Genomic DNA, 14,530 nt, shown 5'->3' with positions numbered 1-14,530 from the left:
CTGCTGTTGCTGCTAAGTCACCTCAGTCGTGTTCGACTCTGTGTGACCCCATAGACAGCAGCCCACCAGGCTCCTCTGTCCCTGGGATTCTCCAGGCAAGAATACTGGAGTGGGTTGCCATTTCCTTCTCCTCCTTCTAGCCCAACAAGAAATCTCCTGTGTCTCAGCCAGCCCAGTATGGACCTCGAGCCCTCAGGGCAGTACATGAGAGAGGGCTGTGCGTCTCCTTCTCCGCCACCTCCCCACCACTTTGCCTGTCCTTTCTGTCGTGACCCGAGGAGATTCTTGATTCACAGCATCCCGAAGGCTCTCTCCTCTGCTGCCTTGGCTTCTGCCTGCTCTGGTCTTACTGACCTGCTTTCCCCCTCACACCAACAGTAGCCTCATCTTTGCCCCGTGCTGGGCTGTCTTTCGAGTTCTTAATCCACCTGCCAAGCCATTAAATTACCTGGCTGGAATGGCCCTCTGCACCTTCTTCTGTGTCAGCCTCACCCTCTCTGGATGATAGCACTGCCCCAGGACTCTGCATGGAAAGGGCATGATGACCCTGTCCCAGGAGGAGGTGGGGGCCCCTAGGGCTTTCTAGAGAGCCGTCTCTTTAACTCTGGCTAGAAGGGAGCCTAGACAGGTGAGGCAAACAGGAGCAAGACAGGGAGCGTGTAAGAATCTCCAGGTGGCAAGGTCTGCATGGACCCACACATCCATTGCCCACATCCCACATACTGACTACTGCTTCCCCTGCCAGCTCCCTCTTGGCCCCACAGGCTGACTGGGGTTGAGCTGTGGTTGGGGGTGGGGGTGGGGAGACAATACTCATGTATCAAGCTAGGCAGGATGCTTTCACAAACCCTATCTCTCTACTTTTTTCTTTTATTAACAAAAAAATGTTCAACTTCCCCATATTTAAATAGGTAGCACAGGACATGATACAAAAACTCAGAAGACTTAAAAGGATAAATGGTGAAAAGTTAGGGCTTCCCAGGTGGTGCAGTGGTAAGGAATCCACCTGCCAATGCAGGAGACACAAGAGGCGCAGGTTCAGTCCCTGGATCAGGAAGATCCCTTCCAGTAGGAAATGGCTGCCCGCTCCAGTATTCTTGCCTGGAACATCCCATGGACAGAGGAGCCTGGTGGGCTACAGTCCATGGGGTCGCAAAGAGTCGGACACGACTGATCGTGTGTGTGTGTGCCCACACGTGCACACACACACACAATGAAAAGTTAGTCTCTCTCTTTTCCTGTCCCTTGGATCCCTTCCGCAGGGACAACTACAGTTTTAGTCTTGTGTATACTCCCAGAAAATGTCTATACATTTACAAACACAACTTACACCTCCTATGAGTCACATTGGAGGGAAACTGAGGCCCTCAGAGAAGTGAAGTACTTTGACTAAGGTCACACAATTGTGAGATTGACAGAGCTGGGATTTGCAAACAGATCTAACTGTAAAACTCAGCTCTTTTCGCTGTCTGTGCTCTGGCAGAAGCAAGCCCTGGTACCAACAGAGCCCCAGCCCCCATCCCCGCCCACCATGAACCACTGGCTGTGATCAACCTCCATTCTGAGGCCTTGGAGATGCCAGGGGTCTTTGGTGAGTGTCTGAGGCTCCAGGGGCCTGTACTGACTTACTAGGGAGGAAGCACTCTGGTATGGAAGAAGGAAAGTTCCCGCAGGTGTCCTTTTGTGGCTGCTGTGTGGTCAGGACCAGTACGACTCCCAAGGTACAGAGAGTTCTGGAGAGAGACGCCACATGAGCGTATGAGCGTGGGTCTCTGGCTAGAGGGGATTGTGGTTGTGGTTTCAACTACATTTCCAGAAAATACCCTCATGATCTCCCTGTGGTTGGGCAGGGCTGAGCGGGGATGGGAAGCATGGGGGCTGTTCTCCGTGGAAGCTAGGTGCTGCAGGTGAGGGGAGGAGGCTGGGGTCAGTCCCTGGTGGAGAGCAGGCAGGATGCCTGAGCGGGGCTGCCCACCAGACTTCCAGGCTCTCAAGTCTCTCTCTCCTTGGTCAGGCCAGGGTGGGCTAAGAGAGACCCCCAACTCTCTTGACTAGTAAACACCTGTACACCTACAGCTATGTCTCAGGCAGCTTCCTATGTGAGCTCTCTGTAGGGTCTTTCTGGATCCTGGCTTCCCATTCAGTTTCTTTGTTTCTGTGACTCCCTATGGGTCATGTGTCAGTCTGGTGTCCCCTCAACTTAGGGGTCTATGTCCCTGAGGCCCTGTGAAAACCAGGAGACCCAGGTAGGGTCTCACCTCGTCTGCAGTGAAAGGAGGGAGTGGTAAGTAGTGAACATTCCTCCCTCTCTCGGGTTGACAACATTCTTGTTTTGCAGAGGTAGTAGCCAGAACATTCCGTCCTCTATGTCGGTGCACACAGCCAGCCAGATCTAGCTTGGTGCCTAGTGGTCAGTCAGAGACGTGCTATGAGATGCAAGAGTCAAGAAACATACCTGCCCCACCCTCCCAGCATTCAGACCAGCACTTTCCACGCTGGTGAACAACAGCCAAGGCAACTGCACTGAATCCTAGACTTGACCAGTCCTAGGAAGAGGAGTGTAAATCTTAAAAACAACAACAACAGTTAACAGCGCTATAGTGCTTTACAGCATTCGAAGCACTTTACATGTACTCACTCACTGAATTCTCCCCCCAATGCTTTGAGGTAGGTCCTATTACCATTATTATATTACAATGAGGAAATCAAGACAGAAAACTTGCTCCAGGTCACACAACTCAAGGCGCTGATGGTGAATCTGGTTCTAGATTCTGTGTTTTTATTTTTTTTTTTAATAATTTTATTTATTTATTTTTGGCTGTGCTGGATCTTTGTTGCTGCACGGGCTTTTCCGTAGTTGCAGAGAGTAGGGGCTACTCTCTAGCTGCAGTGCTCGGACGTCTCATCGTGGTGGCTTCTCTTGTTGCGGAGCACAGGCTCTAGAGCTTTCAGGCTTCAGCAGCTGCAGCGCGTGGGCTCAGTAATTGCAGTTCCCGGGCTCTAGAGCACAGGTTCAATAGTTGTGGCTCATGGGCTTAGTTGCTCCAAGGCATGTGGGATCTTCCCGGACCAGGGATTGAACCTGCAACTCCTGCATTGGCAGGCAGAACCTTTACCTGTGCTGTGCTGTTAATTACTATGCAGTCATCCTGGTTTCCATTTCTATTCCTAGAGGGTAGGGTTTGTTCCTCAAATATTTACTGAGTGTCTGCTCTGGGCTGGGACAGCGTGGGAGCATTTAAAGGTGAATGGGATATTGTGTGTCATTGAGGGTAGAAAGGTATGTAAACAAGAAATTGTCCTTCAGCATGAGGGTGCCATAATACGAGCATAAATGTGTGGCTGGAAACAGGGAGGGTGAGGTGCATACTGCCTAGACCAAGTGTCACCGAAAGGCAGATATCAAGTGGCAGGAGGACATTCCAGGCAGAGGGAATGGTATATAAAAGCTTACAAGAAAGAGATATGGTGTGCCTAAGTGTTGAAACCTCATGGACAATAACTGTCAGAGGGGTTGCCAGAGAGCTCAGGGCTGGCACTTCCGTCCAGCTTCCTGCTCCAGCCTGTCCTCCAGCTCTGGCCTCCAAGCTCTCAGTACCTACTCCATAAGAAGCACTGTGCCAGGTGTTGGCCCAGAATGTGGGAGAAAAGTGGTAGCCTGGGTGGCGGAGAAAGAGCTGGTGATCAGCTGCAAAGATCTCTGTGGCTGGTGTTATTCAGGAGGTGAAGGCAAGGCTGCTGGGAAGAGCTGCCAAGGTAGGATTATGGGAGGACGTGGGGACTTGCAGATCGTGGTCATCTCTGGACAGGAAGATTTTCAGACTGTAGGGAAGGGACATGCTCTGTGCGTGTGGGGGGGAGGGGGTCCTTCTCCTTTCTGCTGCTGCAGCTGGGTTTCTGGAGATCTGACATGCCTTGCTTTAGTGCTGGCCCTTGAAGGGTTGCCAGGGAAACCGTCGGCCAGCTCCAGAGATGTAGCCAGAGGAGAGTGGGTGACTCCGGCTGCCTTCTCAGATACTGCACCCCATCCCCATTACATGGAAAAGGCTCTCAGAGACCCTTTCTTCTGGATCCTACACAGCTGATCCTCTCTATTCTCTCTCTGGATAGACAGTCCCTCCTGTAGTTCCACTGGTGGGATTCCCCAGAGAGGGAAATATCTCGGACACCTCTGGCCCCCATAGATTCACTCTGGAACAGCGGATGGAGGGTCGCGTAAACTCCTGCTGTGTCCCTTAGGCTTTCCTCTTGCCTGTCCTCCGTGTGGTAAGCGGCAGGAGCCCAGGCGGAAACGCCCTCCAGGGAGCAAACCCGGGATAATTATTGATGGGGCAGCAGTGGACTTCTGACCTCGGCCTGCGAGTGACAGGACCCAGAACGCGGGCCCCAGCCGGGGCGAAGCAAGGTGGGCGGGCCGCAGGGCGGGGGGGGGGGGCAATCAACACGACCACAACAGGGGGCAGCCGACCCTACCCAAACAAAGCAGCATGTGCTCGCGGGCCGCGAACCCGCCCGGGAGTCGAGCTGCAAAGCGGCTCCAGCACCGCGAAGAGGGGCTGCCAGCGGCGCCGGCGCCCCCGCACTCGCCCAGGACTCGCGGAGGGGGTTCCGGGTCCCTCCAGGGCGGCCGAGGAGGTGGGGCGAGGGACCACGGGGCTCGCGAGCGCGCGCCGGGCGGAACCAGGAAGCGGCGCGCGCCGGCGCGGGGCGCGCTTGGGGCTGCGGGCGACGCGCGCGGTCGGGCCTCCGCGCGCGAGCGGCGCGCGCGCCCCCGTGGGCCCCGGCGCGAGGAGAGTCGTCGGCCGGAGCCGTCACCCCGGGCGGGACCGAGCGCAGGCGACGACGCGCGGCGGCCCGGCCGAGGGAGGGAGCGAGCGAGCGGGCGGGCGAGCCAGAGAGCGGGTAGGAGGCAGCCGCTGGCGCCCGAGGGGCCGAGCGAGGTAGGAACTGCGGGGCCGGTCTGAGGCTTGGGGCCCGCGGAGGGAGGCCGGGGAGCTTGCTCGGGTGGGGCCCCGCGCCCCGGCCGCCCAGACGCCCGGCAGGGCCTCGCCGCCGCCATCGCTCCCCGGGCCGGGAGGGCGGCCGCGGGGACCGCGCGCTGGGTGAGGGGAGCCACGCGGGGCGAAGGCTGGAGGGCCGCGCGAGGGGCGTCGTGCGGAGGCTGCGGCGGGCCGGGATGGTTAGCGGGCAGAGACCGTGCGTGCGCGGGTGTCTGGGTGGGCTGCTGTCGGCAGCTCACACCTCCGTGATGCAGTTACCCCCCGCCAGCTCCTCTCGTTTCTCCTTATTTCAGGAGAGGTATCAGCGACTCTTAGGGGGTGGGATGAGCTCGGCGGGGGGCGGGGGGGCGGTGGGGCGGGGGGATTTAGCCAAGCTTCAAGGAACAGCGCCTTATAAGGACTCCAGACAACAAATACGAGCGTTTCGTTCAGGCTCGGGGGGCGGCGGGGGGTTGCAGAATCCCCCATCAGGACCCGCCAAGCCCCGGCTGGTGCGTGTGGCGGTGGGAAGCGGCGCGTTCTGGTTTTCTAGCAGGGGATAAAGAGTTTTTTAAAAAGTGCTCCTGGTGTTGGGGGCAGAGATGTAGTGTCGGAAGGGTAGTCCGTTGTATCACCCCAGCTGGTCTGAGGCTAAAGGAATCTGGCAAGATGGTCAGGCGGATCAAAGAGGAAAAGTTGTGTGGAGCAAGAGGCGTTTGCAGACACTTGTAGCCAGCAATGATGGAAAAGGCGAAGACTGGAAAACAAGCGCCAGTTTTCGGAAGATTAATGCGTACCACAGGAAATTTAGGGGCAAAAAGAGATAGCAATCCTCTCTTTCCTAAAGAGCCATGCCACGTCTTTTTTTGTTTGTTTTTCTTGTCCCCTCTGATCCTGTCATTGTGTTTGATACCGTCGATTCAAATAAATAGTGCTCAAAGTGGGTCGTAGAATGTTAGAGCTGGAAAGGATCCCCGCGGTAATGCTGCCTTCTGTATTGAACAAATGAGGAAACTGAGGCCAGGTACGTGGAAGGATCGGCCTGCTCCGTTCGCACAGCTGTTCAGAACTTCAGGAACTGAAATGTCGGTCTGAAGACTCTCAGATCAGTGCTCTTCCCGAAGCATCGAGAAGTAATAGATCTTTCCCTAAATACAGTTTCATAAATTGTCTCTGGAATGCCCTCGGGGAATGCCCCTTGAAAGGGCCAGTGTATCACCTAATTATTAAACTGAGCTTAGGTCCCTTTTTCAGTCTTCAAATGGTGTTTATCGTCCGCTTGTATCTTAGATTTCCAAAGGGGTTGGATAGCCGCCTGGGCCATAATAAGCTTTCAGCTGTTGAGTATATTATCTCAATTAATTTTGTTATCGTTCAGCAAAGATAATAGAACTCTGCCTCTTTCCTCAACGTTTTTCTGTGATTATTTGTTTACGTTTTGTTGATCACATTGTTGATGTTCATTGACTATGTGCTTTATTTAGCGTGCCTGTCATTTTAACAATTTCATTCCCTAACACTGTGAAGACTAGATCAGTTTTGATAGTGTAATGTGGTGGAATTCTATTGCTTGACTTTATTTCAAGGCTTCAGGGTTCTTGTTTGTGTTGGTACCAGTTTCCATCTGTTGGAAGATCACAGTTGTTAGAATTCATAGTGTAAGGGGGAGAAGGGGGCTGCTGACTTTAAGGAAATGTATTATGTGACAGTTTGTGATGTCTGTGAGTTTAACCAAAACAGCACCACACTTTTGGTCAGGTTGGTGTTATCTGGTAGATTGCTTGTTTTCTGTAGCCTTTGGAAGATGGAAAATTCAAGCACCTGATTGAGACACAGGGAGAGAATGGAGAGATCTTTTTTTGAAAAAGCAAAACATTAAAAAAAAAAAAAAAAGAGTTGATTTCTATCACCAGCAGTTTGGTTATTGCACAACTGGGAGCTAAACTGCACAAAATCTTTGCTGTACACCCAACTAAATAAATTACCCCCTCTTCTCACTAGTCAGGATACACATGTTTGCCCACAGGCTGTTAATATGAATTGTGTTAAGTTTAAGGTGGCTGTGTTTCTTAATCGGGTGCTTCATGATATACATGATGGGAGGGGGAGAAAGAGCTATCATTGTTTGGAGTGTTACAACATGAATATTTTGGTCAGCACTTCCTATTATGCCCCAACTTCTCATTTCATCTTCATTTTCTTGCTCTCGATTGATGTTTTTTAAACAATTTTATTTACATATGCAAAACCCACATCAGGACTAGGAAAAGGTATCATTTGTTTGTTGCTCTTTGGGTACTTAATGTCAAATTGTTTCAAGTTATATCATTATATTAAAGTTATTTCATATCATATTCAAATTATTTGTGATTTGTATTAGGTTAGGTTTAGGTTAATCAGTGTGCTTGTGGTAGTTACTTTGACTTATTTTTGTATAGGTAATTGATAGAGGTAGTCTATTAGAAAAGGATGATGTTGTAAATAGGTAAATAATATGCTCAAGATTAAATTGCAGGTTGAAGGTGGAAGCCAAGGAAGCTTAACTCTCCTAGTGCCCTACAAACGTGTGTATCTCATGAATTTTCATAGATACCTGGATGTTCTGACCACCAGTGACACGTATTTTCCCCTTTCTATTAGAGTGTAGATTACCTACACTCTAGTGTACATTATTGTGTACATTATTGTGTATTCTATGTGTACAATAGTGTAGTGTACATTATTCCTACAAAAGGAAGCAGAAAACCTCCTGTTTTTTATTAGTTTTTTTGAAACTTATTCTTTGAAAAAGTCATCTGACAGTTCTAGGTTACTGAGCTCTTCAGAAAAATATCCTTTTACTGCATAATAAAGTATCAAAATACTTTGATACTTCTTAATAAAAATAATGTTTAAAATTTTGTTCTAAAGTATCACTGTCCCTGATTTTGTGTGGTATTTAAAGGAAAATATTTTTCTTTACATCTGCGCTTTGTTAATAGAACCGTTCTAAGATCGGAAGTATTTTTTTCCCCTGCAATGTTCGAAACAACAGTTTTGTGCTTATTTCTGGGAATAGGAAAGTCAGATTTAACAATCTAGTTTCCACTGATCAGTTATTTTGTACATTTAAATCGTGATAACAGCGATTAAAAATGTTTTTACTTTGCTTTCTCTTAATTGTCATGTCCTTGTTTTAATTAAATAGCCTGTTTACATTGGATGTTTTCTTATGAATAGTGATCCTTTACTATTAAAAAACCTAAGCCCATTTGGAGAGGATTTTACATATCTAAATCTAGGCTATGTTTACTAACCAAAGAAACGAGTAATTTTTAGGCATTTGACTTTTAGTTGAACGAGACCCTCACTTTTGGTGGTTTTAGGGTTTTGGATGATGTTTTATTACTTTTGTTAGTTTTGGTCACACCCATGACTTCCTTGGAAGGTATCTTTGAGGTTTGGTTTCCTTTTTTTTTTTTTAATGGTAATATTGGGGTGGGGGTGCTTCCTGTTTGTATTTTCAAAATTAGGTCCACATGGAAACCTTTTGGTAGTGTCACATTTTTATACGCATAAAGACGAGCATCAGATGCCATGAGGTTTGTCTTTGACCCATCGTACTGCCTCATGACAGCTCTACTGAGTACCCAGCTGGAAAGACAAGACATCCCAGATCTTCCCAGCTTCCTTCAAGGTTTAGCTGCCTTGGAAGAAGTCTTGACAACAACTACCACAACAAAGGTACAAGTAACAGAAAAATGGGGCTGCCCCTTTCTGTTTTCCTGCCAGGTACCTAGAAAACGCATAGCACTAAGACAGAGTGAAAAAATGTTATGTGTAGCTTTGCCTGTCAGAGCTTTCAAGGGGGGTGTTGCCATAGGTTTATATGATATGGAACTCCATCTATCTAGCAGTGACTGTACCAGTTTTTCTGACCTCACCTAGAAGTCGTACAGGATGTCATGGAGGAGTTAAATAAGAACAAGGAGAAATTTACTGTGGTGATGGTAGAACTTTGGAGGAATCACCCTCAGTCATAAAACTCTTCCTTGACCCTCCTGGATAATCATTAACATGGTAGGTCACTTTTAATATAAATGTTGGACTCTGAGTTATGTGGAGTGTTGCGGAGAAGAATATCCTTGAAAGAAGTACATACAGTATTGTTTCAGTAGTTGAACCAAGTGGCCTTTTCCTCGCCTTCAACTAACTTTATTATAAGAAGTGTAATGACTTAATAGACTCCTGATTAAATTGGCCTTCAAACATGTTTGCAGTTTAGGGACAGTTTCTGTCTTGTAAATTTTCTTTTAGATCACATCACTGAAGGCAGTACTATATTAGCGTGTGGCATGATTATGCATAATACAATTTGCAAATAAGGTTGATGAGTGTCTTGACCTCCCACCCCCGCCCCCCATAGTCATATGAGTTTGTCACATACTGGATATTTTCTTCATTGGGTTTATTCATAATAATTGCTTCCATTTCTCATGTATTATAGTACTACTAAGATGAAAAATACTTATATTGATTGATAATTTTTTAGAAACTAGCTTGCAGAATCCAACACTCATTCTCCATTTGTTTTACCTTTGGCATTCTGATGAACTCTTTAAAATTATTTTCCAGATTTATTTCTAGTATGAAGAGAAATATCTCCATATTCTGTGCACTACTAGTTTTTTGAGGTGCTTATGCTGACTCATTTTTTAATTTTACTAAGATATAGAGTATGGTTTGAGAGCAATAATGAGATTCTCAGAAAATATGAAAACTTTCCTTTCTGACTACTTAGAGAAAGGTTGGGGAAGACAAGGGGAAATACATCAGTGAGCCAATCAATTATTGTTATTTGTTGGGATTAATTTGGTGACTAATATTTTCAGTGCCCATCAGGCTAGTAAAAGTGACTTTGGCTTTACCCTGCAATGATCAGGACAAACCCAAGTGTTCTCTAATGCTGCTTGTCTTTTCCTGATAGGGGATTTTCTTTTGCATATGGGAAATCAAGCCAGAGTTACCAGTAACAGCCACGTCCAAGATTTGTGTATGAAAAAAGAAAAACTCTTTAAAAAAAAAACTCTTTACCCCTCTGGGCTATAACTCTACTTACCCTGGGCTCATTTGAGAAGGTATACTAATTATTTGCATAATGATTATTATACTATCTTTCAAAAAGTGATCAGAAAATTACTTTAAAAGTACTTTGAATTATGCCCCAAACCTAAAAATGAAGATAGTAAAAATAATACCTAACACCATTCACTTACAGAGTGCCAAGCAGACACTGTTATAAGCTCTTGGCGTGTTTTAACTCATGATCCTCAGAGAGGTGGGTTCTATTCTCAGATGAAAGAGGAAGAAATGGCCACAGAGAAGTTAAGTAATTTGTCCAAGGTCACACTGCTGCTAATGGCAGGGCTGGATCTAGACACAGGCCAAGCTGAATCCAGAAGCTGTATTGTTACCCACTGCACTTCGAAGGAGAGCAGGCAACTGTCACTTTGCAATGAGACGTTTGGTTTCTTTAGAGGTTTATGGTTCTCTGTGTTCCAAAATGGACTTTCTGTCTCTTTTTTTAATAGAAAATTTTCAATGTATGTTTGGAATTTTTTTAAGTTTATGAAGGCGATGGTAGGTGTTTTACAACTAATTCATATATTCCTGATAGAAATTAGATTAAAATAGAGAAAGTCTTCATTTTAACTCTTAAGTTGTCCTTTGTTTCCTTTCTACTGATGTTACCATGTACATCATAGAGGAAAAGCTATAAGCTGTCTCTTTGGCTTCTGTTTACAAACAAAAGGATCTTCCGTGTCAGTGTGGTTTGAGACATGCATGTTTGTTGACTGAGAATGCAAGTATCCAGCCCATTTTATTTGCAGCTTTATTTTGAAGGGATTTATGGTCCTATTCTTGTTTTAAAGCCAGTAATTGTGGTTTTTGAAATAGAAAGACTGAAGAATTTTAATTTGAGGGGATAGTTTTTAAGGCAGCTGAACTTACTGCATATGTTTCTAGTTTAGTTGTGCAAAGGCCCTTAGAAAGGAGTCTCAGAACGTATTCCTTTTCATATCTGATGCTTATATTATTCTCTCATCTCTTTTTTTAGAGGTGGATTGTAAAGTTAAATCTTGGAGACAGAATTCACAATCCTAAATTGTAGTGATTTGAACTTGAGAGATCAAGTCAGGGATGAGAAAAACTTAATTTCCCTGAGCAGACAGTATGAACTCGTTCATATAAACAGAGGATGTTAGCTTCCAGGGTTGTCAAACTGTCACCTTTGACCAGGGTTGAATTTTCTTTGAATATCGACAAAAGCTACAATGTCAGTGGAAAAAGCTTAATGTGAAGTATGCATAACTCAGAATTTCCTTATGTTTGTGTCAGTGAGATCCTACAATTAAAGCTTTTTTTTTGAAGTGTATATATGTATATGTCTGATGAGTTTAAAAAGCCTTCAATGGGGGTTTCCAGCCTTTAGGTGAGAGTCAATTAGAAAGTTTGTGAAAAACTATTTTGTGTTGTCTAAAATTCAGAGCCTGTAGCTGGTAGCAATCAATATGTTTTTATAAAGAATGAGATTTAAAAAAATCCAAACTGGGAGAAATTTAAAATATCATTGTAGCAGAAAAAAAGAAAAGAAACTGTTGAGTACTTAATCTGTTAGAGTACTAAAAATTAGGATTTATCAGCTTCATGATATAGCATTCTACAATATATTCATGGTTTAAACTAGGCAAAAATATTCTCTCAGAAATAATGCTGATTCTATTTTTCTTTTAGTTTCATGTTTCTAAAAATCATTTGGTCATCTTTTAGGCTTGAAAAAAGTAGCAACCAAGGTATCTACAGAAATATATAGCTCTTTACATAATGAAACAGTTACTTCAGCCTGTGGATTTGTGTTTTTAGGATTTGTGATGTTTCTGGTAGAAAGTAAGAGAGTGCTGGTCAGAATTGAACTTTGTAGAGTCTTACTCCAGAAGATACAGAAGGTCGAGTGCATAGGGATGTAGTGCAAATATTCCTTGTTATTTTATTGTTATTGTTTCAATTGTGTAATGATATATTAAACCCTGAATGTGAGCAGATTTTAAAGATGAGTTTATCCTTCAGTGAGTTTAAACATCAAGTAAAAATACTAATGTGTTGTAATGTGTAATAGAGATTGGCCTTCCTCCTTAACTGTTTAAGGTACCAAAACAAAATAGAAAATGTTTGGCTTCCTGAATGACATGGCTGCAGTGAACATGCTGAATTGGTAATGAAGCATAATCCTTTGATTTTGCTTAAACACATAATTTTAAAGGAATGGGTCCATAAGATAACTTATTACCTTAAGCATGTATTTTAAATTTTGTCCCAGAAATGTGACATCATCAAAATTTATGGTTTCGAAGCTTTATTCCTTAAGTGTAAGAGGTCTAGTTGGGACAGAACATATTCCAGTTATATTGGTAAATTTCAACAGGACAAATATAAAAACAGTGGCTTTTAGGAAATAACTCCTAAAAGAAATACATAGGCCCGGCATAAGAATAGGCCCTGAAAAAAGATTTCTTCTGAGTTGTGGGTTTCTGGGTGTATGTATCCACTTGCTAGTAGCTTCCCATTTTTCTACAATAAATAGGTGATAATAAATAGGAACCCTGAAGAAGGAAATGGCAACTCACTCTAGTATTCTTGCCTGGAAAATCCCATGGATAGAGAAGCCTGGCATGCTGAAGTCCTTGGGGTCGCAAAAGAGTTGGACAGAACTTAGCAACTAAACAACGACAACAATAAATAGGAAATACTTCTGTAAACAAGAAAAAAAAAGTTATTTTTAATGAATCGGTGAAGAACATGTGAGAGCGCTATAATAATGGAATATTGTTTAGCCATAAAAAGAAGGAAATCCATTGTGACAGTGTGGATGAACCTTGAGGGCATTATGCTAAGTGAAATAAGTCAGACAGAAGAAAATGCTGTCATCTGACCTCACTTACTTGTGGCATCTACAAAAACTGAACTCCTAGCAACAGCAGACTGGTGGTTGCCAGGCAAGCACAGTGGGGAAATGAATGAGGGTGGTTAAATGGTACAGATTTCCAGTTATTAAGATGAATAAGTTCTGGGGACGTAAATTACAGCATCGTGACTATATTACTATATACACAATACTATATTGTGTATTTTAAGTTGCTAAGAGAGTAGACCTAAAAGTTCTCACCAAACAAAAATTGTTAACTATGTGAGTTGATGGATGTGTTAACTAACCTTATGGTGGTAATCATTTTGCAATATATACTTATATCAAATCATTTCATCTGCATCTTAAGTTTGCACAATGTTATATGTCAGTTATATCTCAATAAAGTTGGGGAAAAAGTTATTTTTTAAATGGCTTCTGTATATTGATTTATCTCAGAATGAGAAACCTGTTTTTGTTTTCAGTTAGTGTTTCCTTTTTAGGAGCAGAAAAACAAGTAGATTGTGATGTTTGTGTTAAATATTTGGCATGATGATATATCTTTTTTTGATGAATGATATTAAAATCATTTTATTGTATTTAATATTCTTAAGAGTTAAAATAACTTGAGGATTGAGTTGTTTCTTATATTTGATGGAGTGCTTCATATTTTTATATATAAGCTGGTGGAGAATTATAATACTGTTTATAAATATAATAAGGAAATTCTGTTATTTTACTTGTGTATATGCCCTACTAGGTTGCCAGTCATTTCATACTGAAGGTATGTGTTTGTTTTTTCAACTTTTGGGGAGAAAATGGTCTTATTTAACTTCTAGTAATGCTGAACATTATTTCAATATATTTTCTGCATTTGCTTTTGTATTGCTTTCTCATTCATGATGATACCTGCAAAGGTTGCTAGGTGTATAGATTTCTTTTTCTTGTAATTCCATTAGTCATGCTTAATGACTTCTCTGTGTTTTTTATGATATTCATTTGGGAATATCTGGTAAAGGAAACCTCTGGTGAAAGACTCTTTTGGGTATATGTCATTGCTAATACAGGAGACTTGTGTTTTGCCTTAATTAAATTTGCATTAAATAGTTTATTTGGAATGAAATCTAGTGTATAAAAGCATTCAACATTTTAAGGCATTTAAGGAATAAAAATGAAAATAAATTACAGGTTTTAGAATTGTGAAACATAGCTCTCCAGGTCTTATCACTTTGCAGCAAATAAAATTACAGTCTTAAATATGTACTATTGAGCCCAGCATAACACCTACATATTTTATGTAAAATTTAACTCAGTAAAAATCTACCTTAACTTAGATTGTACCTTGTAATTTATTATAATGGAATTTCCAACAACAGAATTTTAAGTCAGTTTTGGGAATAATAAAACCTAAAAGAGATCATATAGTACCTTTGGGTGTGTTTTAATCCTAAATCCGTATGTAGTTAATTCCAGTTCATGAAGATAATAATTATTATTATTTTATTTTTATTTTTTAAGTAGAAGTTTTTATTTTATCTTTTTGGCCCTGATGCATGTGGAATCTTAGTAGTTCCTGACCAGAGATCGAACCTATACCCCCTGTAGTGGA

At 43.4% G+C, this 14,530-nt stretch overlaps 1 protein-coding gene across 1 annotated transcript in view; it reads left to right on the top strand.

Annotated features, from left to right (window-relative positions):
* The first annotated feature begins 4,796 nt into the window (after nucleotides 1-4,796).
* STAT5B (signal transducer and activator of transcription 5B) overlaps nucleotides 4,797-14,530 on the top strand; it is a 62,222-nt gene continuing 52,488 nt past the window's right edge. Inside the window, exon 1 of the mRNA XM_052657807.1 lies at nucleotides 4,797-4,940. The gene's annotated coding sequence lies outside the window, so the exon portion shown is untranslated. The remainder of the gene's footprint in view (nucleotides 4,941-14,530) is intronic.

This window comes from Budorcas taxicolor, chromosome 19, assembly GCF_023091745.1.
Source record: "Budorcas taxicolor isolate Tak-1 chromosome 19, Takin1.1, whole genome shotgun sequence".
NCBI classification, from domain to species: domain Eukaryota; kingdom Metazoa; phylum Chordata; class Mammalia; order Artiodactyla; family Bovidae; genus Budorcas; species Budorcas taxicolor.
Note: the sequence above shows the minus strand (reverse complement) of the source record. Positions and strands in the feature narration are given on the sequence as shown.